The following is a 26490-nucleotide window of genomic DNA, read 5'->3' as shown; positions in this document are numbered from 1 at the left end:
GTGCTTCATCACCCTCCTTCAGTGTTTTTGCCTGGAGGAAATGTGTCCTTGAACTGTGACAAGAACTCCTGCTTGCCTGAATAGAGGGTGGAAAGGGGTATTTGAGTTGTGTATAGCCTATTGCACAAAGGTAACATTTGCATATTCTGTCCCACCCAGTCTTGTTTCTGACCCTTACTGGCCTGTGGCTCCCAGAAAGTTGCCCAGAAGGGAATGTGGCCCCAGGGCTTCAAAATGGTCTGGGCTGAGTACATTCCATGTATCCATAGGATCTCCATCAGGTATATTATCGGGTGTAGAACTGGCCACCTTTAGAATACTGAGAATAATGAAGCTGTCGGGAATGCATGATCAGTGTCACTTGAAAGTCATAAACCAGAGAAGTACTAACTAGGTAAGGAGTGGTGTGAGGCTTGAATGCCTAATCCCCGTTCATTTCTCTCTCTTCCCTTCCCTTTTTCCACCCCAGAAATGTCAAATTATGCAAACCAAAGAGGAGCTCGATTCCTTTTATCTATTTTTGGTGCAGACTTTAGGGCTTGGCTCGGAGTTTTATGGGAACAAACATGTGCAAATCCTGAGTTCAGGAGTCAGGATGATTGGGCTCAAATTTTTCAAGACTGTTTTAAAAACAATGGCGATAGAGAAAAGTTGTAGTTGAATGAAAAGACTAATCCAAGATCCACAAGAAGTACTCAGCAGGGGAAAGTTGAGTATCGTCCCAAGGATGGCTGGTTTTAAGATTATAGTTCTTATTGATCACTGAAACACCAGAACTGTGCCCCTGATTTAACTAGAAACAAAATGTAGTTTTCCAGTCTTTGGGTTAAATAATTCTTGAAGCACTTCACCAAACTGGTTCAGAGATCACATTTTCAGTTCAACAAACCTTGGTCGAAATCAGCTTTGCAAATTAGGGTGGCAAACCGTTGTAATGTGTAAGGAGCACTCAAACTTCAGTTTCCTGCTTTATGTGTCAGAGCAGATTGGAAATCCTGTATTAAAGTCGGGTACAGAAGGGGAGGAGAGAGTGCACTGATTGCTATTTTAATTGATCATATTGCAATATAATTATTACTCATCTGCACCAAATCCTGCAACAAATAAATATTTCTGAGACAAGTTACCACCACAGTTAACCGATTTAGAATGCTGTCCTTGATTGGACATTTTACCGCTGTGTGATTCTGAAAATCTTTCCCTCCCTTCCCTTTATAAGGCCTTTAAAAGTGGACCTTAGTGTGATTTAGCATGAATGAGTCGCATGCTACTGCATGCTACCCAATTGCTCATGCTTTGCTACTCCCCTGGTGTAAATGGTTAAACAAGCCAGGAAGCTTTGACCTCTCATTCCATCCATAGTGGGGATCGTGATTTCTTGCTCCCTAAGAAGTCATGGTTTTTAGTCAATCTTAAGTCATGGTTTGTTTTCAGCTTGCTGATTGGAACTTGTTAGGGACCAGCAAACCATAGTTCTTGGTTCTGACATAACAGGAAACCATGGCTTCCTTATTGGTTTTATGCTGCTTCCAGCCAGGGAGCAACAAAGTGGGAGTGATCCCACAGCGTATTGTTTTTCCTTGCTAAACTAGATTTTCTGGTTTACTGCAAACACTGCCACTTTCTGTTTGGTCCCCAACATGACCCAAAATTCCATGTGCAAAGTACTCCCATTCATTTTCTGGGAAAGGAGGTAGCTCCATGGATATGCAACGAATGGATTTATCTTTCTGCAAGCTGAACATTCTCTACTCATAAAAGAGAACACGAGGAAAACACTTGCTTATTAAGCAGAGCATCAATGGAGTCAGTCTCTGTATTCAGCAAACACTGAACATACCCAGGATCTTAGAAAGTCCTGCAAAATCAGATTTGATTGCGCTGACAGGTTGCATCAAAGGTTGCATCAAAGGTTCCTGCTGAGGCGCTGGCAGGTTTCAACCAGCACTTTTTATCAGAACTACAAAAAAAAGTAAAAATAAAAAGTTTCCTGAAATACAAAAAAATGTTTATGCAATGGGAACATAGGAAGCTGCCTTATATGGAGTCAGACTATTGGTCTATATAGCTCAGTGTTGTCTGCACTGATTTGGCAGCAGCTGTCAGGCTCAGGTCTCCCAGTCACATCTGGAGATGCCTGGGATTGAACTGGGGACCTTCTGTATGCAGATCAGATGCTCTGCCACTGAACTATCATATTTCCCCATTACATACCGTATTTTTCGCTCTATAGGACGCACCCAACAATAGGACGCACCTTGTTTTAGAGGGGGAGAACAAGAAAAAAAGATTCTCCCCCTCTTTGCGCAGCACCCCTTCAGCGAAGCGGCAGGAGAAACTGAGCCCCTTCCATTTCTCCTCTCGCTTCGCTGAAGGGGTGCTGCACAGCTCTCCCTCTCCCACATTGCCTTCGACTTCAGTGAAGGCAACCTGAAGCCTCTGGAGCGCAGCGGGAGTTTCCGCTGCGCTCCGGAGGCTTTGGGTTCCTTTCGCTGAAGTCAGGAGAGCAGGACTCTCCTGGCTTCAGCAAAAGGAGAGGCGAAAGGAAAGGCTTCAGCGAAAGGAGCAGCCTTCCCGCTGCTCCCTGAGCTTGTGGGGCTGGCGGTGGGGGAAGCCCGGCTTTCCCCCACCCCCCAGCCCCAAAGAGCACGTCAGGGCTGGCGGGGGAAGCCCGGGTTCCCCCCTCCAGCCCCAGGGACCACACATTCGCTCCATAAGACACACAGACATTTCCCCTTAGATTTTAAGAGGGAAAAAGTGTGTCTTGTGGAGTGAAAAATACGGTAACTAAGATACATTCTGATCTCATTTACTGAGGCTGTAGAATTCTGCTCTGTGATCCCTTTTTAAAAAATGGGGATGGGACAGGACAGAGGGAATCCATGAAATGTTGTGCAGCATCTGTCATGTATAGGATGATGCTCAGCCAAGCATCTCTCTCTCTTTTTAATAGGCACTGCTTTCGGAGTTGGGCCATTCCAAATATAGGCAAGAAAGGAAGGCAATATTGCCTTCAATAAGTTTCCTCGTTACTGCTCCCTCCTTTGAAAGTCTTAGATTAATCTGGCCTTCGCTAATATGGTGCCCTCTAGATGTTTTGGACTACAACTCACATCCTCCCCAATCAGCACATCCTTGGATTGAATATTTCCAGATTTGATCTTTTCTCCATGATCACTTTGGAGCAAACCAACTATTAGGGCACCTCATTGGCTACCCTTGCAAAACTCTCCCCAAATTTCTTCCAAGTATCTATTAAGAAGGACTGAGATTCCATTAATGCATTAAAAAGCAACTCTAGATCTCCATTGAAAGACACTAGTATCTTAATTTTCTTAATCATCCTTCGGCTTTTCAGTGTGAATAAGTTATTCAAAATGAGTTAAAGATTTGGGCACACTGTGTTCTCTCAGCCTGTGTGATAAAGTATGACCTAATTTGTAAATATTGATAAAGCTGAAGTCTCATTCAGCACTGTAATTTCCGCACAAGAAAGTAACTCTGTTATCTGTAATTAAATCCCTTTATCTTGTCGGGTCACTTTGATTCTAGACCCTAAAATCATACTGCTCCAGAAAAAAGGTAGTATGTAAAAACAGGGTGAGTAGAATGACATGTGGTCTTGAAACAAATGTGAGATTTCCCCATACTATCGGAACTCCACTGTCAAACATTCTTTGTTTCCTTATACCATGTGAGTCCTTCTAGTTCAGTATTGTCTACACCAGGTGTCTTCTGGAAACCATTTCAGACTCAGGACCCACTTTTAACCCAAACATGCATTTGGAGACCCGTTTCTTTTTTCTTTTTGCCAGGTATTTGCATGGTGGTAGCGCTTCTGTTGCAACCCACCTTGGATCAGGCTGTGACTCACTAGTGGGTCCCCACTCATCCATCAGTTGAAGACCAGTGGTCCAGCCCCACCTGGAGAGGCCAGGGATTGAACCTGGGACCTTTTGTATGCAAGGCAGATGCTCTGCCACTGAGCTTTGGCTCTTCCTCAAGAAAGGGGAGACCAGGGTTCAAATCACTCGGCCGTGAAGGTCCCTGGGTGACCTTGGGCCTGTCGCTATCTCTCAGCCTAACCTACATGAGAAGGTTGTTGTGAGGATGACATGAGGTCGGGGAGGGACCATGTGTGCTACCTTGAGCTCCTTAGAGGAAAAGTGGGGACTAAATAAACAGCTGTTATAGGGCCCCCATGGTATTAAAGCTCCCAGATTATGACAGCCCAAGGAACCATCATTTCATTTTTAAATTGTATGTGCAGAAGTAGAGTTGTGGGAAAGTATAGAGATTCAAAATGTACCTTTTTAAAAAAATAAATCACTCTTGGCCACTTTATTTTAAAGTACATCTTTTAGGTAGTTGCCACAGCAGCTGCTTGGGTTCTCTGCACAGATACTCTGGTAGCATGAGTCTTTGCAAGATGATCAATGAACTCCTGATAAGGTGACTTGGTGAACACAGTCTCTTTCCACAGATCAGGGGTAAGGTAACTATAGGTCTTTGAGATGGCATCAAAGGTGGCCTTGGCAAAGTTGCCCAAGGTGGCAGTGCAGCCCCTGGCTGATGTGTAACAGTCGTCAATACCAGCCATCATCAGCAATTTCTTGGGAACTGGGGCAGACACAATTCCAGTACCACGTGGCGAAGGGATGTGACGCACAAGTACGGAGCCACACCGACCTGTTACCTTGCAAGGTACAGTGTGCGGCTTCCCGATCTTGTTCTCCTCATGGACAGCTTCACAAGAATGATGGCCCCACGGATTGCGGTGGCAACTTCCTTGGAGCACTTGACCCCAAGACCAAAATGACCATTGTAGTCACCAATCTCCACAAAGGCCTTGAACCTGGTGCGCTGACCAGCCCGGGTTTGTTTCTGAACAGGCATGATCTTCAAAACCTCATCCTTCAGGAATGAGCCCAGGAAAAAGTCAATGATTTCAGACTCCTTGATTGGAAGGGGGGAAAGGTAAATCTCCTCCAGAGACCTGATTTTCATGTCCTTTACTAGGCGACCAAGTTTGGTGACTGGAATCCATTCTTTGTCTTCAGCTTTGCCCCGAGCTCCATGCCCTCGGCCACGTCCCCTGCCACGGCCTCTCCCACGCCTTCAGCCTCCACTGCCAAAGCCTCCTCGGAAGCCTCCCCTGGCAGCAGCTCCTCCACCTGCAGCTGCTCCAGCTCCTCCTGCCCCTTGCGCAGCACCGGCGCCGTCCGCCATTTGGTGTTCTCGACTAGAAGCTTCAAAATGTACCTTTAAAAAAAAAGAACGAAGTTCAAGAATATGCATGATAGTTTTACTCAGAATAGACCCATGAAGCTCAATGGCTCATGATTAGCTAATCGCCAAATCACAACAAAATAAGACGAGAACAGTTCATTCAACGAGAAATGGTCAAGACAATACATAAAATGCAACAGACTCTGCAGAGGGCGGGGATACATGTGTTGTTCATTATATTTTGTATGATGTTCATTTCCTACTTTTCAATTTACTCTGAGATACTACACGTAGAAAATATTATAGAAAATTATGTCATGCCTTCAAGAGAAAGCTGCATTTCAGTGGGAGTCCTTTGAATGGTGTTCTGTGAAGTTTTTAGCTTTGTGACAGTAGCACTGCATGAGGTCTTCCCTGTTCCTGTTACGGACCTTAAAACTAAGGAACCGATTGAACTTTCTAGCTTTTGAAGGTAGCTTAAAACAAGAAACAAGTGGCTTGCTTTTACTTTTGCCAAAATGCATACCTTCTAAATTTTTTAGATGTTGATAAAGAACAACTCACCTTGTGTGATCCCCTGACCACCCCTGCATGCTTTAAATTATTTTCTTTCTTTTCCTCTCTTAATTTAAAATACTAGCTGTGTTCCTGTTTTGGAAGCTTTCAGAATGAGAGTAGCACCGGACCTGGGGTATCAGATGCTGAATTGGAACAGAGTGCCTTAATGGAACTACCTAGCTTACTTCTTTTTTTAGTCTCCTGATTTTCTCAGGAGGGGTCAGTGATGGAGTATAGTTGCACAAGTTAATGGACTACAAGCTGTCATGCTTCTAGTTTGGCTCTTTACGCAGAGCCACAACATTATTCTGTAGTCATTTTCGGACATAAGCTGTAAACCATGGTGTAGTGTTCCGTAAATGAGTCTGGAGCTATATATTTTCCCCCTTCCCAATTTGTCTCTGGTGTTACCACGAGGAGGAGTTTTGAAGCATCTTTTATTTTCAACTAATCTTTGTTTGTCTGAACACGGGCAAGCTGTGGTTTGCCTAATCTATGATTTGTGCAAACAACCCAAAATCAGGCTGTGGTTTCTCGCTCGTTCGCCTCCTTTGATGAATTTATTTTGCTCTGCTCCATTTTGGGATGGTTTTATGTGTTTTAAAATTTTAGCGATTTTTACCTGTTTTGAAATTGTATTTTCTCTTTGTGGTTGCCTGCCCTGGGATATTGTGGTGAAGGGTGGGCAAATTAATCCTGTAAACAAACAAAGAAACCATAGTTTATAAATGAGTCCAATTCCCGATTCAGATAAAATGACAAGGTGTGGTTAGTTGAAATAAGCGAATGCTTCTGTACTTCTATTTGTGATTGTGATGGAGGTGAATGCAGAGGGGGGAGTGCATAAGCCTATGGTTTGTCCCTGTAGCTCTAAACTGTGGTTTAGCATTCTGTCCAAATATGCCCGGTGTGTGGAGTAGTGTGTTAGTGTGGTTGGCTTTTTGGGTGGTAGCTTTGCTGTATCCACTCAGCTCTATCTGCTGATGGATGGCCACACCGACTCGACCCCGAACACACTGACCAGATGCTTGGAAGCTGTGGCTGGATGGTTTCGTGGGAGCCGATTGAAACTAAATCCTTCGAAGACAGAGGTCCTATGGCTAGGTCGGGATGGCATGGGGATGAGGGACCAACTCCCTTCTCTTGCGGGGGCCCAATTAGTGCCATTGCCTTCCGTTAAGAGTTTGGGTGTAATCCTTGACGCCTCCCTTTCCAAGGAGGCGCAGGTTACAGCAACAGCCAAGGCGACATTTTTCCACCTTCGCCGCATCAAGCAATTGGTCCCTTACCTTTCCCGCCCTGACTTGGCCACAGTGATCCATGCGACGGTCATCTCCAGGCTTGACTACTGTAATTCGCTCTACGCGGGGCTGCCCTTGAAGTTGTCCCAGAAACTCCAGCGGGTACAGAATGCTGCAGCGAGGCTCCTCACGGGGTCTCTGCCATGGGAGCATATTCACCCAGTGCTTTTCAAGCTGCACTGGCTCCCGGTGGAGTACAGGGTCAGATTTAAGGTGCTGCTTTTGACCTTTAAAGCCCTTCACGGCCTAGGACCCTCGTACCTACGGGACCGCCTCTCCTGGTATGCCCCACGGAGAGCCTCAAGGTCCATAAATAACAACACCCTAGTGGTCTCAGGCCCTAAGGAAGTTAGATTGGCTTCAACCAGAGCCAGGGCCTTTTCAACTCTGGCTCTGGTCTGGTGGAACGCTCTGCCTCATGAGACCAGGGCCCTGCAGGATCTGATTTCTTTCCGCAGGGCCTGTAAGACAGAGTTGTTCCGCCTGGCCTTTGGCTTGGAGCCAATTTGATTCCCTCCCTCCCTCTCTCTCCCCCCCCCCTTTTCCTTCTCCTCCTGCGATGAGGCTACATTTTAATATTTTAATGTTCCATTATTTTAATGTTGCATTTTATTTTTGTTTTTAAGTTTGTAATCATTCATCTTGTTTTTATTATTGCTTGTAAGCCGCTCTGAGCCCGGCCTTGGCTGGGGAGGGCGGGGTATAAATAAAAAATTATTATTATTATTATTATTATTATTATTATTATTATTACTTGCTGCCTTTTAAAAATGAGAGTTTCTTGCCGTTTCCTGCCCTTGCAGGTAAAGCAGGTTTTTTTCTGCTTAGGAGGAGTACTTAATTGCTTCGTTTTGAGGATATATGTGCATATATACCAGCACTACGAGTTTCTATTCTATTCTCATGTGAATTTAGAAATGCTGAATTGCCATGGTAGCTGGCATGCGGCTTTCTTGGAGGGCAATTATCTCCTTTGGAGATAACCTTTGCTCTCTTCTCTTCCCCCCACCCCCAAATATTTCAGGCAGCGTGGAGTGAGGGCTCAGACCTGGGGAGAATCACAGATTGGAATTGCTAGTGGGAAGCAAGGGGAATCCTCTCCCCTGCAAGGGGCTACACAAATCCACAGCATATTTGGGTGAAGATGGTATTGAGAGGACAGCCGTTGTTTGTCTTTTGCTTCAGGTAGGCTGCCTGTTAGTTTTCAGGTGCTGATGCTACCTCTCTAGGAGACAAGTTCAGAATATGCAGCCTGACTTTAAAACAGCCCGACTGTCAACCCTGACTTGCAGTGGCTATTTAAGCATTTCCTGTCCATGTCGCCGTTCTTCTCCAACAGCGGAACACAATCACCTCTCCAACTAGGGATGTTGAGAATCGGATGCCCAGGTCCTTTGCATACAGAACCTGCGGCAATACATTCGGATGCTTTTAAGTATGTTGCCTGCTGGTAATGGGGCTAAGCGTGTGCCTTCCTTTGGCTGAAACACAGGTTGTTTAACTACCCGCTTGTTAATTGATATACTGTTTATGAATTTAGTATTTATTTTCAGCCGAGCCGGAGCCTCTTTCTTAAACACTGAATGGAAAGCCTGTAGGTTTATGATAGCATTGTCACTGTCAGATAATGTTCCATATTGTTTGCTCTTTGCTATTGTGTTTGCATTACGTTAAGCCACTTTGGGGATCCTTTCGCAGGGAAAAGCAGGTCACAAGGGATGGTGTGCTCTTCTGCTAAGCAGAGGCAGAAAGCTGTGCCAGCAGCTGATTTTTCTAGGATGCATGGCTGTAACTCAGGGATGGGGCATTTGCCTGGCATTCGGAACATCCCAGGTTCCATCCCCAATATCTCCCAGGTAGGACTGGGAGAAACATTTGCCTGGAATACTGGAGAGCCTCTGCCAGTCAGTGTAGACTTTACTGAGCTAGATGGACCAGTAGTTTCCCATGTGAGTTTGGAGGCTTCTCGGTCACAGCTGACACAATGATTCCTCTTTTGCTTGGAAGAAAATAGCCGGTGTGGCCTAGTGGTTAGAGTGCCATACCAGAACCTGGGAGACCAGGGTTCAAATCCCCCCTCAGCTGTGAAGCTCCCTGGGTGATGGGTCAGCCACAGTCTCTCAGCCTGACCCAACCTCACAGGTTTGTTGTGAGGATAAAATGGAGAGGGAGAGAGGCATGAGTGCCACCTTGAGCTGTTTGAAGGAAATGTGGGATGTGGATGTACTAAATAAAAAGATTCATAGGAAACCGTAAGACCTCAGGTCCCTTCTGGGGAGCAGCTTCCCTCCCATCCCTGGGAGCCTTTTGACTCCTTGGCAAAACTAACTGCTAAGTTAAAGTTCTGTGAGTTGGGCTTGCTGCTGGTGCTGTGGCCTGCAAAATCAGACCACAGAGGTTGGGACAGACTCTCTGCTGCCTCGCACAGTGTCCTCTGCTTCCTTCCGAGCTGTAATTGTGTGGGTATGCAATACAATATCCCATCATTGCTCCGGAGCGACTCAGGACATGTACAAATATTCCCACTTGACCATTATTCTGCCCGGCATGAAATTGTTACATGTATTTTAAAGCTTATTATTGTGTTGTCCTTGTCCTATGAAGCCCGGTTGCCTTAGATACCATGGATCTGGTAACTAGGGCAACTAGACGTAACTGACAAAAATGGAGAAAGCAGCAATGAATCTTCCTTCATGCTTTCTGAAATCAACTTTGGATAAGACGCTTGCTGAGAGACAGAACCGGGAGGGTGAATTGCCTGTCCACAACCCCCTGCCTACCCCTGAGAGACCTTTGTGGGGGCTATGCTCATTCATTCCACTTACCATCTCTTTTTCTGCAGCCACCCTCTTCCTTCGAGGGCACACAGCCCTACCCTCTGTACTTTTTGAGATGACCCAGGTGTCCCGTGTGTTGTGTGGCAGGGAAGAGATTTATGAACTCAGACAAGCAAAGTTGTCCCGCTTGCAAGAGGACTTCCTCAGCGGCACTTCCTCTCCCCCTCCCTTCATAGGAACCTAAGAAGAGCCTGCTGGATCAGGCCAATGGCCCATCTATTATTATTATTTTTAAATAATTTTTATTAACTGACCAATCAAATCTTTTTCTCTATCCAGTCTCTCCATGACATGTACAATTTTTACAAACTTTGATCATGCTGCTTCTTCTCTAAACTAAAATCGTCCAAGCACTGCAGCCTTTTGGGGAGTCCCTCCGTCCCCTCGATCATTTTGGTTGCCCTTCCAACTCAACAGTATTATTTTTGAGGTGAGGAGGCCTGAACAGGCTTCCAAATGGAGTCGCGCCTTACATTTGTGCCTTCTCCCCTATCTGCTCCAGATCATTTGGATCTCACCTGTCAATCCTGCACCCAGCTTTGCTGTTCAGGGAGCTGCGACTGGCTTGTCCAGCTCCTTGTCGCTGCTGCTGATCTCAAACTTAACAACCACTGATCTCAAACTTAACAACCACTGCCTGTGGGGAAGGGCCTTTCCTGCAGTCTGCTGTGCATCCTTCACAGAATATTGTTGGACTTCAGAAGGATGCCAAGGGTCAGAGTTGTGGATACACTGCGCTTTTGGTATCCTTGCAGCTAAGGCTGTACAAAAACGGCAAGAAGAGCTCCACTGCTTTGGGGAATAATATCCCCGCCCCCCCACACTACCCCAAGTCCACTTGTAGTGCTGTAATTGTTAGATCCATTTGGAGTTATTTTCTTTTTTTATTCCGCAGGCGACTACTACTCTCTCTCACTCACACACACAGCCTGGAGGCTGAGGCTGTGCGCTGTTCAGAGTACAGAAGCATATTGAGTATTTTTGTTTTGTTGTTCTTGTTTTCCCCATTGGCAAAGAGCTGGGCTAGGTGACTTAAGAGATCTCCTTACCCAGGAATCTAGGTTCCTATTAAGCCATCTTCCGCCTGAATTGGCACAGCTGGGTCATCTGCCTGGGCTCCCTATATTGGAGGGACAAGTGAGGTAGAATAAATGCTCTCCGCTGGCATTCATCCACTCTTCTGTCTGTGGTGGTGGGCTGTTGGTTTCTTTTCTTTTTCTTTTTCTTTTTTTGGCAGGGGGTATATTTTTCCTGAATCCCTCCACAAGCTGGTTTCTTGAAGCAGGAACGCTAACCTGCCTCTAATGTTAAATGCAAAGCCAAGCCAAAAAAGGGGAGGTGTCACAGAGAGAGAACCCTGCGATGGAACTGTCAGGAGCTCCACCCTGACGGAGAGGCCATGCTGGTTTGCAGGGGGCCACACTGAACTCCAGAGACTGTGAGCGATTGCTTTGACGGCGCGTGTTGTCAACTAGAAATAACTATTGAGGCATCAGCTTTTTACCCAGGCTCTGGCAGGAGCATATGTTTCCAGTGCGAAAGGAGAAGCGGTGACAGATGTCAAAAGGCTTGCAGTGGTGATATTTGTTTTTTCTAAAGGCTTGGCAGGGTTCCACAGAGAAATTGTGCCATGCGCAGAAAAGGGAAGTTGTGCTCCAGTGTTGGGTTAGGGAAGAGTGTTGTTTCCACCCAATCTCTCTGATTTAATGGAACTGTATCTGTGTGGTGGTTTCTTTGAAATGGTTAATAGGGCCAAAGAAATATCAAGGATGTGCCTTCCTTCTTTTTAGAATGTTTTATATCTTGCCCTTCTTCCAAGAAACTCAAGGTGGAGTACATGTGTCTAAAAAGATAAAGGTAAAGGACCCCTCATCTTGCTTTACTGGCCGAGGAAGCTGACGTTTGTCCACACACACACACACACACAGAGAGAGAGAGAGAGAGAGAGAGAGAGATGCTTGCCCAGAATGGCACAGTGCAGGACACATCATGGCTGAACTGGTGTTTTGAATCTGCCCTATTATTGCTATGTATTTACAGTACAGTCGTACCTTGGTTCTTGAACAGAATGCGTTCTGTGAGTCCATTTGACTTCCAGGACTGTTCAAAAACCAATGCGTGGCTTCCGATTGGCTGCAGGAGTGTCCTGCAGCCAATCGGAAGTCGCATCAGACGTTCGGCTTCCAAAAATCATTTGAAAACCGGAACACTCACTTCCTGGTTTTGATTGTTCGGGAACTGATTTGTTCGGGAGCCAAGGTGTTTGAGATCCAAGGTACGACTGTAATAACTACTTTAATGTTTGCAAATAATGAATTTAAAGTGTTGTTGTTGTTGTTGTTGCTGCTGCTGCTGCTGCTGCTGCTAACAACAACAACAACAACAACAACAACAACAACAACAACAACAACAACATAATAGTAACCTGTCCTTCATCTAAGCAGAAATCAGGGCAGGATAACAACCTTGGCACTCTTATCTGGGCCTTCCCCTGACCTGATGCTCTCCAGTCTTTCCCAGCCAGCATGGTCAAAAGTCAGGGATGATGAGAGTTGGTAGAATCAAAAATATGGTTCAGGATGTCTGCTGTGACCATTACATGCCATTGGCCTTCCTGTACAAGAGCATCACCTTCTTCTGCTTTGGAGCTGCTCCACAGTCACCACGATGGAGTTTACATAACATACAGGGACGGACGGACGAGGTTGCCATCTATTCTTTGTTTAAAACTATGAAGGCTATCAGGACTGAGAGAGACCTTTTGCTGCCCGAGAGCCTGGGAAACTCCTGCTGGCTCCCTCCAAATGTTTTGGATGTCACCCATCATCTCTGACCATTGGTCACGTTGTCTGGGACTGATGGGAGTTATAGTCCAAAACTCAAGGCAGCAGATTGGAGAAGCCTGCATTAAATGGACTAGTGGTCTGAGTTCACAATAAGGCAGCTTCTTCATACAGTGGTGCCTCGCAAGACTAAATTAATCCGTTCCGTGAGGCTCTTCGTATAGCGTTTTTTTCGTCTTGCGAAGCAAGCCCATTGACAGCTTAGCAGATTAGCGCTATTAGCGGTTTAGCGGCTTTTAGCGGATCAGCTGCTAAGCGGCTTAGGGCTTAGGAAAAGGGGGAAAAAAGGGAAAAAAAACCCGCAGGAACTCGCAAGACATTTTCGTCTTGCGAAGCAAGCCCATAGGGAAATTCGTTTTGCGAAGCGCCTCCAAAACGGAAAACCCTTTCGTCTAGCGGGTTTTCCATCTTGCGAGGCGTTCGTCTTGCGGGGCACCACTGTATGTCCACAAAGTCTCATGTACCTTTTAAAAATCTTGCACAGAAGAAAGAACAAACCTAGCTATCTTTCTCTCTCTTCACAAGGCTACAGAGATGGGGAAAGCTACATTTGGTGATATTTTCTGTTGGCATTAAAGGTCCAAGAGCTCCTTCAGGATCTCTGTGTGGCAACCTTGTTTATGAAGTACCATCAAAAAGCTGAAAGCAAAGCTGATCTGTCTAGAATTGGGTATGGCATTGGCTGTTCTCATTTAGGATATGGGCTGGTTCTGCTGCTAGGAAGCTCCTGCCCCCATGGCTGAATTCTAAATTCAGTCTGGTTTGTTTAGCAGTTATCTCTGCTTCTGGGCCCAGTTCCAAGTGCTAGTGTTGACTTAACCTGATGGTAGGCAATTTAGGGCTTTGTATCAGAAAGACCTTCTCCTCCCATATGAGCTGAGCTGTTTACTGAGCTGTTTACTGGGGTTATCATCCTAGATCCATTACAGCACTGGAAACTGCAGGAGGGGAGATTGCTCCTGTGCTCATCTGCTTGGCCACTCTGAGAACAGGATGTTGGAGTACGTTGGGCTGCTGGCCTGATCCAGCAGGCTCTTCTTCCATTCCTGTAACCAGGACTTGGGAACCTGTGGCCCTTGACACGTTGTTCAACTCCACACGTTCCCTATCCCTGTCCTTGGCCCTTTTCCAGGTGCCCCCACTTTCATAGAATGATAAAATCATACAGAGTTGTAGGGTTGGAAGGGGTCACAAGGGTCATCTAGTCCAATTCCCTGCAGTGTAGGAATCTCAACTAAAACATCCATGACAGATGACCACTCAACCTCTACTTAAAAACTTCTAAGGAAGAAGAGTCCACCACCTCTTGAGGGAAACCATCCCACTGTTGAACAGTTTTTACTGCCAGAAAGTTTTTCCTGATGTTGGAATCTCCTTAGTTGGAATCTCCTTTCTTGTAACTTGAAGCCAGGGCAAGAGAAAACAAGCTTTTTCCCTCTTCCATGTGACAGCCCTTGAGATACTTGAAGATGGCTATCATACCTCCTCTCGGACTCGTCTTTTCCAGGCTAAAAAAGACCCAGCTCCTTCAACCGTTCCTCGTAAGGCTTGGTTTCCAGACCCTTGATCATTTTGGTTGCCCACCTCTGCACACAGTTTGTCAACATCCTTCTTAAATTGTGGTGCCCAGAATTGGACGCAGTATTCCAGGTGTGGTCTGACCAAGGCAGAATAGCGTGGTACTGTTATTTCCCTTCATCTGGACACTATACTTCTGTTGATGCAGCCTAGAATAGTGTTAGCTTTTTTTGCCGCTGCGTCACACAGTTGACTTATGTCAAGCTTGTGGTCCACCAAGACCCCAAGATCCTTTCCACATGTACGGCTAGTAAGCCAGGTATCCCACATCTTATATTTGTGCATTTGGTTCCTCCACCCTAAGTGCAAAGCTTTACGTTTGTCCCTGTTGAAATTCATTTTGTTAGCCTGGGCCCAGTTCTCCAATCTGTTAAAGTCATTTTGAACTCTGATTCTGACTTCTGCAGAATCAGAGGTCAGCCACTGAATAGCCTTTTTACAGACACCCACTCTTCCTTTGTTTTGGTGCTAGGCTTAATTTTATTCGAAAGATCTTCTAAGGATGGGTGACTGGAGGTCCTTCTGCTGTTGTTGCCATTTGGTTTGGGTTTTAATTTTGTGCGGGTCATCTGGATTGGATTTCATCTCTGTGTGTCTTCCTCTTTGTAGACTCCCCTTTGACATGCTGATGTATTAATATCTTGGCGGCAATCGTGTTTTCCCATAGCATAGCTCAATCTGAATGAATTGGAGCGGAAGAAAAAAATGAGTTGCTGGGAGTGGGGTCAGAAAGGAATGCTAAACCTGTGCAAACCTCTGGCATGGCCCTTCTTTGAGATACATGAAGAACAGGGTGGAGCTCATGGCCAGCTACTACATGACCAGTAAGATGCTGTTTCCAGTCCATAGGGACTAGAAGGGTGTGTTTAAAATATCTCATCGTTCTTTTCCATTGAAAAAAAAAATAGCTTGGGCTGTGTGCCTCATGTCTGTGTGTAATATGTACACTTGATGCCAAGAAAACCTAGGGTTTCACTGTTAGGAATATGGTATGCAATATCACATTCGCACATATTTGTTTAATTTTTCACAGCTTACTCTTGATGCCTAGAGCCAGGTTTTGAAGGAACTTGGAAGCTTTTGTAAGAGAAGGGAGGAAGGAAGAAACAGTATGTGGCATGGCTTTGCGGGTTGAGGAGACGAAAGAGTAGGAAACGTAGGAAAGGGACAGAGCCGAGCCCAGGATCTTCACTCCTCAGGCTACTGGGGAAAGCTTTTTGCTTGCATTTACGTTATCTGCATGCTTGCAAACTTATCCTCACATCCATTAGCAATGGAAGCATTATTTTCAAGGCGAGAAAGCAGGCCTAAAAAGGTGGCAGCTTTGAGGATATTGAGCCCTGTAGCCGAGAACTGATTTAGTGATCTTAAGGCAAACTTGTGGGAATGTGTAATAGCCATGTTGTTGTTTTCAGTCGAGCTTCTTGTGCTGCCAACTGTAGAAAGAACACATGCTCTATAAGCTTCAAGCCCTGTGTGTGCGCCCATGATACAGGTAACTTCTCCTCCCCCCCTCTCTCTCTGTCTGTCCGTCTCCCTTCCTCCCTCTCTCTCTCTCTTTTCCCTTAGCCTTCCGCAACCTGGCACCTTCCAGATGATGGGGCTATAACTTCCATCAGCCCCAAACGGTACAGTTTGGGGGGGCTGCTCTTTTCATGAGACTGCTGCAACTCGTCCCAGATCTACAATTCCCAGAGTTCCCTGTGAAGAGGCATTGGTTGTTAAACCACTCTGGGAACAGTATTTCAAGAAAGCGAATAGGGATCTCGTAACAATCCTCAGCACCCTTAACAAACTATAGCTCCCACATTTTGGGGGTTTGGGGGGGGGGAGCCATGGCTGTTCAAATGGCTTTAAATGTGTTGTTTCAACATGGCCTTAGTACTGAAGCCAAAATGTTTGCATTGGTCAAAAGGGCATATATAATCTTAGAAAAGGCCTGGCTGTGGAGGGCTGTAATGAAGAGCACCTACATTATAGGATTTACCTCTACATCCCTGATGGTGGGACTGGGAGGAACTGACTAAAACAACTATTTGGAATCTAAAGGAGGAGTGAAAATGCTGAAAGGTGCTTATTGTGCTGTGTGAATGGACTGCAAGGCAAAGGATAACATTCATTTAGTATGCATAAATGTAAAGTGATGGACCTGTGAGAGAAATGTTCAATTGCTTATCGTTCATTCCAGACTAAACAGTTCAGGGAAAAGATGTGGACATCTTTGTAGACCACTTAATGTACCTCATTACTAGGCTTCAGTCTCAGAAGAAATGAGATATTTGGCCGTTGTGCGAAAAGGCTGGAAACAAATAACACAAGTTAAACACCGCTATGAATCACTTTCTTTGCCCTTCTTTGGTCTCCTCCGACTGCCTTGGCTCCCAACTGCCGAATTGGAGGGTTGTGGGGTGTTTGAAGGCCCAAAGAAGTGTGTTGCGAAGAGGCTGACAGGAATGGAATAGTACACATTAGTGAAGAAGCTAATGTGGGAAGACACTGGTGTTTAACATGATGGATGACACAGAGAAGGCAGATTGGGAGCGGTTTTGCTAGTGCCTTCCTGATAATGCAAGAACAGAAACACATTCAGTGACATTGAAAGTTGGCAGATTATATATAAAAAAAACCCACCCTGTAAGAAATAGATATTCAGGCAGTGTCGGGTTAGATTACAGAGCTCTTCGCTACGCCCTGTCACTTATGCCAAGGGCTTGGTGATATTTATAAATGCTCCATGGGCATTTTGATCAATACCTGCAACTGTACGCGTCAGGTTTCTAAAGGATGTCTTGTGTCTTAAGTTCCCGCAGATAAAGATGTGAGAACCAGTGTGGCTAAAGTGGAGAGGGGTGGACTTGGGCCTAGCTCAAATCTCTGTCCAGCAGTGAAGCCTCCTGAGGTAAAGCAGGTTGCAAGATGGCGACTAGTCCTATCCTTCTTCCTAGGGTGATTGTGAAGACAGTAGCAAGGGGAAATACATGTTGCAGATGCAAAATATGTCAACAAAAGTCAGCCTGGCACTTTCAAGGGTTTAAAATTCAAATTTCTTTGGGGCAGATTGCTGATGACTTTGTAAGGGCTATAGAGACTGGAATGGGAAACTCTGGTGAAAATACAGGCCTGGTTTGGGTGGGCGAGACTTTGAATCTTAAGCAGATTATACAATGGCAGGCAATGAAAGGTTTTATTTCATTCCTGTAAATTAGTCTGGAACCTCTCTCCCCGCCCTGGTATAATTTTTAGTTTTCCCTCCCACAGTTTAGTGACTTTAGCTACAGTTGCATGCCCTACAGCTCTGCTTCGTTGCTTTCACCGCTGTCCATTCTGTAATTTATTTATTACTCAAATTTATATCCCGCCCTTCCTCCCCAAAGGAGCCCAGGGTGGCCAACTACAAGTGATGAAGCATCTTAAAAATGATGCAGAAACTTACCGGAAAAATAATAAATCAAGATAACAAACTTTTGATAAAATAATGGAAATAGTTTGTTGACTATTTACAAACAATCTGTAAAGAGATAAGAACATTGGCAGGATTATTGGAATAACCTGCAATTTTTATAAGAGTATGCATTTATGGTAGATGAATAAGTGATTAAGTTAGGTTAATTTGGAATAAGCAGAAAATAAAATAAAAAATTTAAGGAACCTCAGAAAGAGGGGGAAGGGAGTCAAGTTTCAAAATGTTAAAATGATTGTAAAATTATTGAAATGTATAAAATTGAAAATAATAATAAAAAAATTTAAAACGATTCCAAATGCAGATGCCGACTGGGAAATAACTTTAAAGACTAGTTAAAGAGGAAGGTCATTGGTATGAGCCAAAAAGACAACAGAGTTGGCTCTTGCCTGATGTTCATGGGGAGGGAATTTCAAAGGAAAGGTGCCACAACATGATAATGACCTGATTCCCACATCTCCTGATAAGATGGTGTCTGCAGGAGACCCTCACCTGCAGAGTGTCATGTTGGATTGGGCAAATAAGGGGCGAGACTATCTTTCAGGTATCCTTGTCCCACGTTGTATGAGGTTCTACACACCACAACCAGCACACATTGAGCTTAACCTGGTACCTAATTGGCAGCCAGTGCAATTCTTTCAACCGTGGGGTAACGTGTTGGCGGCATTTCGCCCCACTGAAAACTTTTGTTATATTGCGGATTTTCCTTTTTTTGAATGTTTTAAATTGCTGTTTTTAACAGGTTTTACCAATAAGTTCGTTTTCTCCCTTTTGTAAGGTATTTCCAGGTGGTGTATATATATTATGAAATAAAAAATAGATAGATATAGATAAATAGAAACATAGAATTGTAGAGTTAGAAAGGACCCCAAGAGTCATCTAGTCTAACCCTCTGCAATGCAGGAATTAACTGTGATTAATATGCACTTAGATATATAGATATCTGTGCTTACTTAACACTTCTGTAGATTATAGGAGACCGTGTCTAGGCAGTACATAGTTCAGCTTGAAAGTTGGCCAACTTCTTTGAGGAAGTTGGAACTTCTTAATGTATAACAGCCCTTGTGGCAGGGCTGCCAGTCTGCAATCAGAGCAGTTCCTCTTCTCCCTTTAAATCTGCTGCTAAACTGGGCGACAAAGCCTCTGTGCCTTCTCCCACCCTTTCTTCCCCTCTAGATTCTTCTATACCTGCCTCTTTCCCAACATGCTACATATGGGGAGGTAGTGGGGAAAACACATGAAAGGACCATAGAGGAAAAGGGCAGAAAAAGCTTCCGCAGCTGCCTCTTCTCCCAGTTTAGCCCTAGACTTAATTAAAGGGAATCTCTGGGGCGCAACCTGGAACTTTACTTTGTGCACACCTGTGCTCTGCTTGAAGCAGTGCGATCTGGAGCACCTTTTGAGTTTGTGATGTGTATAATTGGTTTTTGGAGCATCTTGCCCCCTCCGCCTACCTCCCTGCAGTGGATTGAACTGGGTGGCCATTTCATTACATTCAGTTCTCGTTTCCATAATGGCTGGGCTTAATAGCAATTTCCCACTAACTAGAGAAGATGCTCATCTACCATGATAACGTCTTACGGGGAAGGAAATTACCCTGGTAGTTTTTTTGGATGATTCCCCCCCTTCTGCTTCCTAGCTTTCCCCCCTCCTCCTTCATTGCTTGTGTAAATTCTCTGCTGCATTTTTTAATTCGGTTCTATGTTTTATCTTGTGTACATTAATGCTTTTAAGTGCCACCTCCAGGCACATATAACAATGGAAATAAGATTCTCCCCCTCTAATAGCCTGTAAGGAAGAGTGAGAGTGAGAGCCCGATTGGGTTTTAAAGATTTGTTTGTTGGGTGTGGGAAGCCTAGGAGTGTCCCAGATTTTGTTCAGAGTGTGTCAAGGTCTTTGTTTCCTTCCCTAGGTTGGCTTGGGTTTCGTGATTTTTAAGTTGGTCTCTTGCATTCAGAAGCCTTGACATTTGGCTAGGAGTTTGACGGATTCCAGTGGAATCTAAGTACTGTCGGGGCATCTATTGTCCTTTTCTCAGAAAGAAAAGGAGGGTGCCTTTCAGGGAGCCTGTGCAGTGGCTTTGAAGCTGGCACAATCTGTAAGATGCTCTTGTGTTTGTTGGAAAGTGGGGCTGTTTGTTGTGAGTCCCTGCGTTGCCAAGGAGACAGGCTGCTCCACTTTCAACGGACTGGAGGCTCTTCAGGTGGTAGGTAGCTTTTTATTCTTCAGGAGAAGCATTGAGCCGAGAGACAATCAGTTCGCTGGCTCGGTTTGGCAAGGATTAAACCAAAGAAAGAGGAGAAACGTGTGTTGTGGTGGTGGGATTTTTTTATTTTTAAGTTCCAAACAGTTTCAATGCAAAGTTCCTTTTGTCTGGAAATCTGGTAGAACAGAAGGATCTCAAGAAGCACCAGTGAAGCAGATGGGCAACAGGATTCAGCCTGTTCTCTCTGGTGGCTTCCACATTGGGGCCCTTTAGCGCTGCTGAGGCATTGCTTTTCTGCAGCTGGTATTGAAACCTAATGAAAGCGGTGATTCCACCCGGCACTTAAGATTTTAGCCATCAGCACCTTTGCCACTCATGGCGGGAGTGAGCAACCTTATCAGGGTCCAGGGAACATGGTGGGGGCCCCATACGTCTGGCTGTGGGTGAGGCCGAAGCAAAAAAGGTGTCTCTCTCCCCCTTCACCCATCATCTGTTAATTCTTTCTCTCTTCCAATGTTAGATATAAAGGTAAAGGTAAAGGGACCCCTGACCATTAGGTCCAGTCGTGACCGACTCTGGGGTTGCGACGCTCATCTCGCTTTATTGGCCGAGGGAGCCGGCGTACAGTCATGTGGCCAGCATGACTAAGCTGCTTCTGGCGAACCAGAGCAGCGCACGGAAACGCCGATTACCTTCCCACCAGAGCAGTACCTATTTATCTACTTGCACTTTGTGCTTTCGAACTGCTAGGTTGGCAGGAGCAGGGACCGAGCAACAGGAGCTCACTCCGCCACGGGGATTTGAACCGCCAACCTTCTGATCGGCAAGCCCTAGGCTCTGTGGGTTTAACCCACAGCGCCACCCGCGTCCCATATATGTATATGTTAGATATATAACGTACTAAATCAGAGTTTCCCAAACCTGGGTCTCCAACTGTTGTTGGATTAGCTAGCTAGCAGGACCAGTGGTGAGGGATGATGGGAATTGTAGTCCAAAAACAGCTGGAGACTCAAGTTTGGGAAACCCTGTGTTAAATGGCACATTGAACCTGGGCTGCAGTTGCCACAACAAAATGTCTAGGCACTATTTCCCCTCCCCCATGGGGAATAATAATAATAATAATAATAATAATAATAATAATAATAATAATAATAAAATAAATAAATCATTTCTGTACTGCTTTATATTTTAATGAAAAAATCTCAAAGTGGTTTACAACACATTAAAGCAATACAGAATAAAATTAATTCAAGCTTCAGGGAAAATATTTCAGAGCCTTCTCTAAGTGACATTTTCCTTTCCCCAGATTTATTTACCTACTTAATTCATAGAGTGGCCCCATAGCAGAAGTACTTGAGGAAGCCAGAGTGGTGTAGTGGTTAGAGTGTTGGACTAGGAGCTGAGAGATCAGGACTCAAATCTCCACACAGTCATGATGCTCCCTGGGTGACCTTGAGCCAGTCACAACCTCTTAACCTACCTCACAGAGTTGTTGTGGGTATTAACTGAGGATAGGGGTGAACCGTGTGCTCCTTGGAGAAAAAAATGGGATATAAATGCAATAAATAAGCACTTCTGCTTACCTGCTTAAGAAAACAGGAGGGTCCAACCAGATAGAGATGTCAGTCACCAACCTAGCATCCAGAGATCTGGAATTGCAATTGATCCTGCGCCAGTTGCAAAACGTGCCTTGCGCCTGGCTAATTTCTAACACCGCCCTCTTCCCACACACATTATCTCACCCAAACAATCTGCCCTCTGTCCCACCCACCCACCCAGCCATCTATTCTTTTCCTTTCTTTCATGCTGTCTCTCTGGGCTGCGCTTGTGTGCACCAGTGGAGATGGAGGGCAATGGACTCTGTGCTGTAGACCAGGGGTAGGCAACCTAAGGCCCATGGGCCACAAGCGGCCCACGGGAGTCGTTTAACTGGCCCACGAGCCACCCCTGAACCAAGCTGCTGCTCAGTGAGTCCCCGTGCTCGGCACTAAACTGGCGTGGCATGGGGACTCACTTCCGCGGCACCGGAAATCGCGTCTGTGCAGACGCAGAAGCCAGAAATCGCTGCCGCATGTGTTCAGATGCGCATGTGATCTGGCGCACAGAGGGATCTCCGCTGGAGTGAACCGGCCCAGGCGAGGTAAACCTTGCCAACCCCTGCTCTAGACCCTTCTATAATATAAGCTCACAAGTTAGTCTCATTCAGCAATGGTCCCTTGCAGTGTTGATTAAATTTCCTCCTTGCAGCCTCTGCCTCTTAAATGCATGTTCATTGTAGCTGGCAAATTAGTGATGAATTGTCTCCTAATTAGTCAAGTTCTGTTCCCTGCAGTGGAATAATGGTTTCATTATTTATTTTTCTTTTATAGCAAAATAGTCCTAAAAGACAGAAAGGGCGGCGGGGGGGGGGGGGGGAGAAATAAAGGAGACCATTAATTAAAGTCTCCCCTTTCCTGTGGCGAACAGCAATTGACTAATTAAAGGGCAATTCCTCACTAATTCCCTGGCTGAGGCTGAACAGGAAGCGATAAAAAGGGCAGAAGCTGCAAGAAAGAAACTTTAATTAAAAACACAGTAGCCCCTAAAAGCCCTTATGCCAGGAGCAGGCAGGCTTCAGGCTTGTGCAATCTACCTTTGATTGGAACTCCAAAATCTACCAACCAGAGCTGGGTACAAAAGACATACAGTTAGAACTGGAGGACGTGAGCACCTTCTAAGCCTAAGAATTAGCTTTCAGTAGCAGAACTGAACCAAAGTCACTGCCCTTTCACACAAAAGTCCACTCCTGGTTATCTTTCTTCATTCAACAGCCTGATTTAAGCACAGAAAGTCATTGTGCTATTGCTACTGTTGGAACAATTTGGAGTCAGAAACTCTTGCCAGTCTTCTGCAAATCAGCCAGCGATCTACCAGGAGACCCCAATCTGCCTTCTGCCTTCATCTGTACTAGTATAGTACATTGCCTGTCCAACACTGGACAAGCTGGGACTTTAACTGTGTTATATTGTAAAAAATAAACGAAATCACAAATCACTTTCTGGGGAATAAAAATATGAAAGGGCGATACAGAGAATGTTGGAACACAACTATTTGTCAGCAAGATGGATTATCCATAAAAAGCGAATGAAGAGGGGGAGTCATTGCAGAGAAGAACTAGCGTGTAAGCAGCCTCTCCTTTCTATGTGTTTTTGTTTTGGACGAAAGCTGAATCTGGTTGTCCTCATAGGCAAGAAAACACCCAATGTGTCTTTGTACCTGGAGATGCAGCTTAATTAAGATGATCTAAAAGCCTTTTGTGATGCTCAAGGAGTTGACTCATGTGTTCAAACATCTGGAGAGCAGAGCAACACGGATGCTGAATCATCAATTTTATAGGCCCTTCGGTGTAAGCTGGGAGACAGAGGCAAAATTGGTGCACTTCTTTCTTCCTTGAGCAACATCCATATTAGCAAGTCTGTGTCTCATTCTCTCTCCCACCCCCCAATCCCCATCTGGACCCACAAATGCACATTTCCTTTCACAGTCTGATCTTGTGATTGTCCAATTGGCTTGGGCATTGTTGAGGTGGCACACCTCTCCCCTGTCCCTCCTACTTTCTCTCTTAAAGGCTGCCAGCCAAGCCTTTAAGCTTTACAGGGCTGAGATGGTTGGTGGCTGGAGAGGAGACAACATGGCAGTTGTACCCCATTGATATCCAAGGAAAGAGGTGCACCTTGGGAGGGACGTGAGGTTCCCCCAGATGACCCGTTTATTGAATATACATCCCAGTTTGCTTGCACAGAGCTTACACAAAGTTTGTCCAGTGCCTGTTCTTTAATGACCATTCCCTCTGAGTTGTTTGTGGGGAGGTTGTACACCTTCCTATCAATCGGTTGTTGCCCTGAACTTTTCATGTGTTTTCCCATTTGTTCTCCTAACTGTAAAAACCTCATTTTTTCAAAAAGTAGATTAGTTGCAACAGAGCGCTTTAATCCACTTTCATTGTGCAAACCTAATGTTCCAGTATGTGAACAAATCCCTCCTGCAAAAGAGAGACCATCTGTAGGCATCTATAGTGTGTGCATGTGTGTGAGAGAGAGATCCGCAAGGTGTCTCTTGCACACCTTCCAACGTCACACAGATGAAAGCAGGGACATAACTTGCTACTCCCCTGTTCCTCCTGCAAAGGATCAATGCCCTCATCCAAATTATATTTTGCTGAAGGCTCTGCTCCACTAGCTATATTGACTTAATCTGCAATCGTCTTTTGGGCAAAGAAGAACATAATTGTCCTGCAATATGCTTTCAGCAGCCTGAAATATCCTTCATTAGCGGCAGTGTTTGAAATGGCAGGCTACCTCGTTTATTCTTAACGATTATACTCCACTTTTCAATCAACTGATTCTCAAGGTGATTTACAACAGTTTGTAACAATACAAGAATCAAAACACGCACACACACCATCCCCCTCACTGATGGATGGGGTCAGGGCATGCTTCCCTTTGGTTCCGTAGTTCTGGGTATTTGGTGGTTGGAGGCAATACTCTGGGAAGAAGGGACGGTGGATGGGGCCTGGCTGGTCTTTCTTCTGCCACAGTGCTCTTCCTGCATGGCAGGGAGTGCAGCTTCCAGTGGACCTCAGTCCCCTGACTCTTTAGCACATGTGCTAGGGACAAAGGTACACCCATGCTCTTCTAGAACAGGGATAGACAACCTGTGAGGCACGACCATTATAAAAATAGATTTTAAAAAATAACCATAAATTAAAACCATTGTATCAAATCGTTGTGGCTATTTTTTCTTCTCCAATAAGCCTAAAGTGGTTGGGACAGCATGATCATGGTGATTTTGTCATTCCTCATAATCTCACACCCCTTGAAACTAGGGACGGGGAACCTTTTGGTCCTCCAATTATTGCTGGACTACAAGTCCCATAATCCTGATCGTTCGCTGAGCTGGCTGAGACTAAAGGGACTTATACTTTGACAACATCTGGAGGGCCAAAGGTTCCCTACTCATGGCCTAAGCAGACATTTTTACAATAATGTGTCAAATGGGGGACTTTTAAACACAAAACACAAACTCTTCTGGGCTTAACACTGTATTGGCTACCTTAAACTTTCAGTCTCTTTAGAACACCCGAAGCCACTTCCACACATTCTGGTGCTTTTCACTCACCATGAGGAAGACTGACTGCAATAAGAAGATATGGTATTGGCAGTTGGGGGTGTCTTGGCCTCAGCAAAGAGCAGCCTTTCTCTGGAAACACTGTCTACCTGGTCTGATCTAGGAGCAGAACTGCTCACAGGTATCCAGGCTGACAGAGCTGCTCCTGCCATAGATTTATTTTCCCCCCATACAGCTGACTATTACCATCACATGTTTGAAATCTATCTAGATCAGCGTTCTGACTATTGCAGAAATACAGAAAAGACAAATACCTGTCAGGATTCCCTACCGAGGAAAGCCCCGTGAAGCTGAACTGTTACTTACCTGTCAGAAGGAATTAACTTTGAACCTTTTGTCAGAGCCTTCCTGTAATTAAAATGCTGGGAACGTTTGTGTTGGCTGTCCCCTGCAAGGAAGGGAGTTAAAAGGTCAGCAAATCCCATAGGCTTATATTAAAACAGGTTTCCTCTCACAGTTCACTGCCTGTCTGATGGGGATCAGCTGGTGAAATAGCCTCACCAACCTGTGCACTTTCACTCTCGTCTCATTGATGCCTTGGAATCTGTACCTGCTAAATCCGTTCTCCCGCAGTTTTAACAGCTAGGATTCCCCCAGCCCCCGCCACTGTGAATCAATGCTTCCTAGCACAGTAAGGAGCCATTAGCCACCCCTCATTTGGCACCAGGCCCCCCACTAATCCAGTTTTGGATTATGGGGATCTTGTGTTTTCAGGCAGGTAAAGCACATAATCTGGAGTTTCGTGGGTCCTGAAAATACCCAGCAAATCACTTGTGGGAGTTTTCCCCACCCTCTGATCTCAGGTATTTTCTCCAGCACCTGCCTCTTTGACACTGAGTAGCAGCCAGGTAATTTCAGCCTTTGATGAGATAGAATGCTTCCACAAAAGCATTTTGCTTCCCTGTCCAACAGAACCTTGCACTGTGTTGTGAGTCTGCTCAAAGGGACACCAGAGCATCCACCTTATGAAACTCTTCAGTGCCGATGACCCTGATCTTAAATTTCAGATACTTTGGCCTGCCTGCTTGCCTGGCTGTTTGGGTCTGGGCACTGTAATTTTCCAAAGAAGCAAAGGAACAGCCTTCTAGCTCTGTAGCTTTTCTGGCATCAAATGCAGTTCTAAACAAAGGCTTGCCTCTTTCAGCTTCCTGATGGCATCTCCATTGCTGCATATCACAACCCTTGTTTGTCTGAGATTTGTCCCGGAGATTAGGGCTTTTGGCTTGCTCCATCTCTGTCTTGACTGCCACCTGCTTCCTCGGGGAGTTTCACATTAAGCAGAGCAAGATTTAAACTGCATTGAGTTGATGCA

At 45.3% G+C, this 26490-nt stretch overlaps 1 protein-coding gene, 1 long non-coding RNA gene and 1 pseudogene across 6 annotated transcripts in view; 1 reads left to right on the top strand and 2 right to left on the bottom strand.

Moving 5' to 3' along the window:
* LOC309337770 (phosphofurin acidic cluster sorting protein 2-like) overlaps positions 1 to 26490 on the top strand; it is a 175333-nt gene that overhangs the window by 34786 nt on the left and 114057 nt on the right. The gene's annotated exons all lie outside the window — the stretch shown is intronic.
* Positions 1414 to 10104, bottom strand: LOC309338148. Its single transcript, XR_014154761.1, has 3 exons — positions 9914 to 10104; positions 6410 to 6483; positions 1414 to 1960 (listed from the first exon to the last, which is right to left on the bottom strand). It is a non-coding gene; the product is annotated as an uncharacterized lncRNA (long non-coding RNA).
* LOC309337943 (small ribosomal subunit protein uS5 pseudogene) lies at positions 4324 to 5251 on the bottom strand (annotated as a pseudogene). The gene has a single exon. The product of its transcript is annotated as a small ribosomal subunit protein uS5 pseudogene (transcript).

Source organism: Podarcis erhardii, assembly GCF_964252035.2.
Source record: "Podarcis erhardii genome assembly, chromosome: 3".
Taxonomy (NCBI): Eukaryota; Metazoa; Chordata; class Lepidosauria; order Squamata; family Lacertidae; genus Podarcis; species Podarcis erhardii.
Note: the sequence above shows the minus strand (reverse complement) of the source record. Positions and strands in the feature narration are given on the sequence as shown.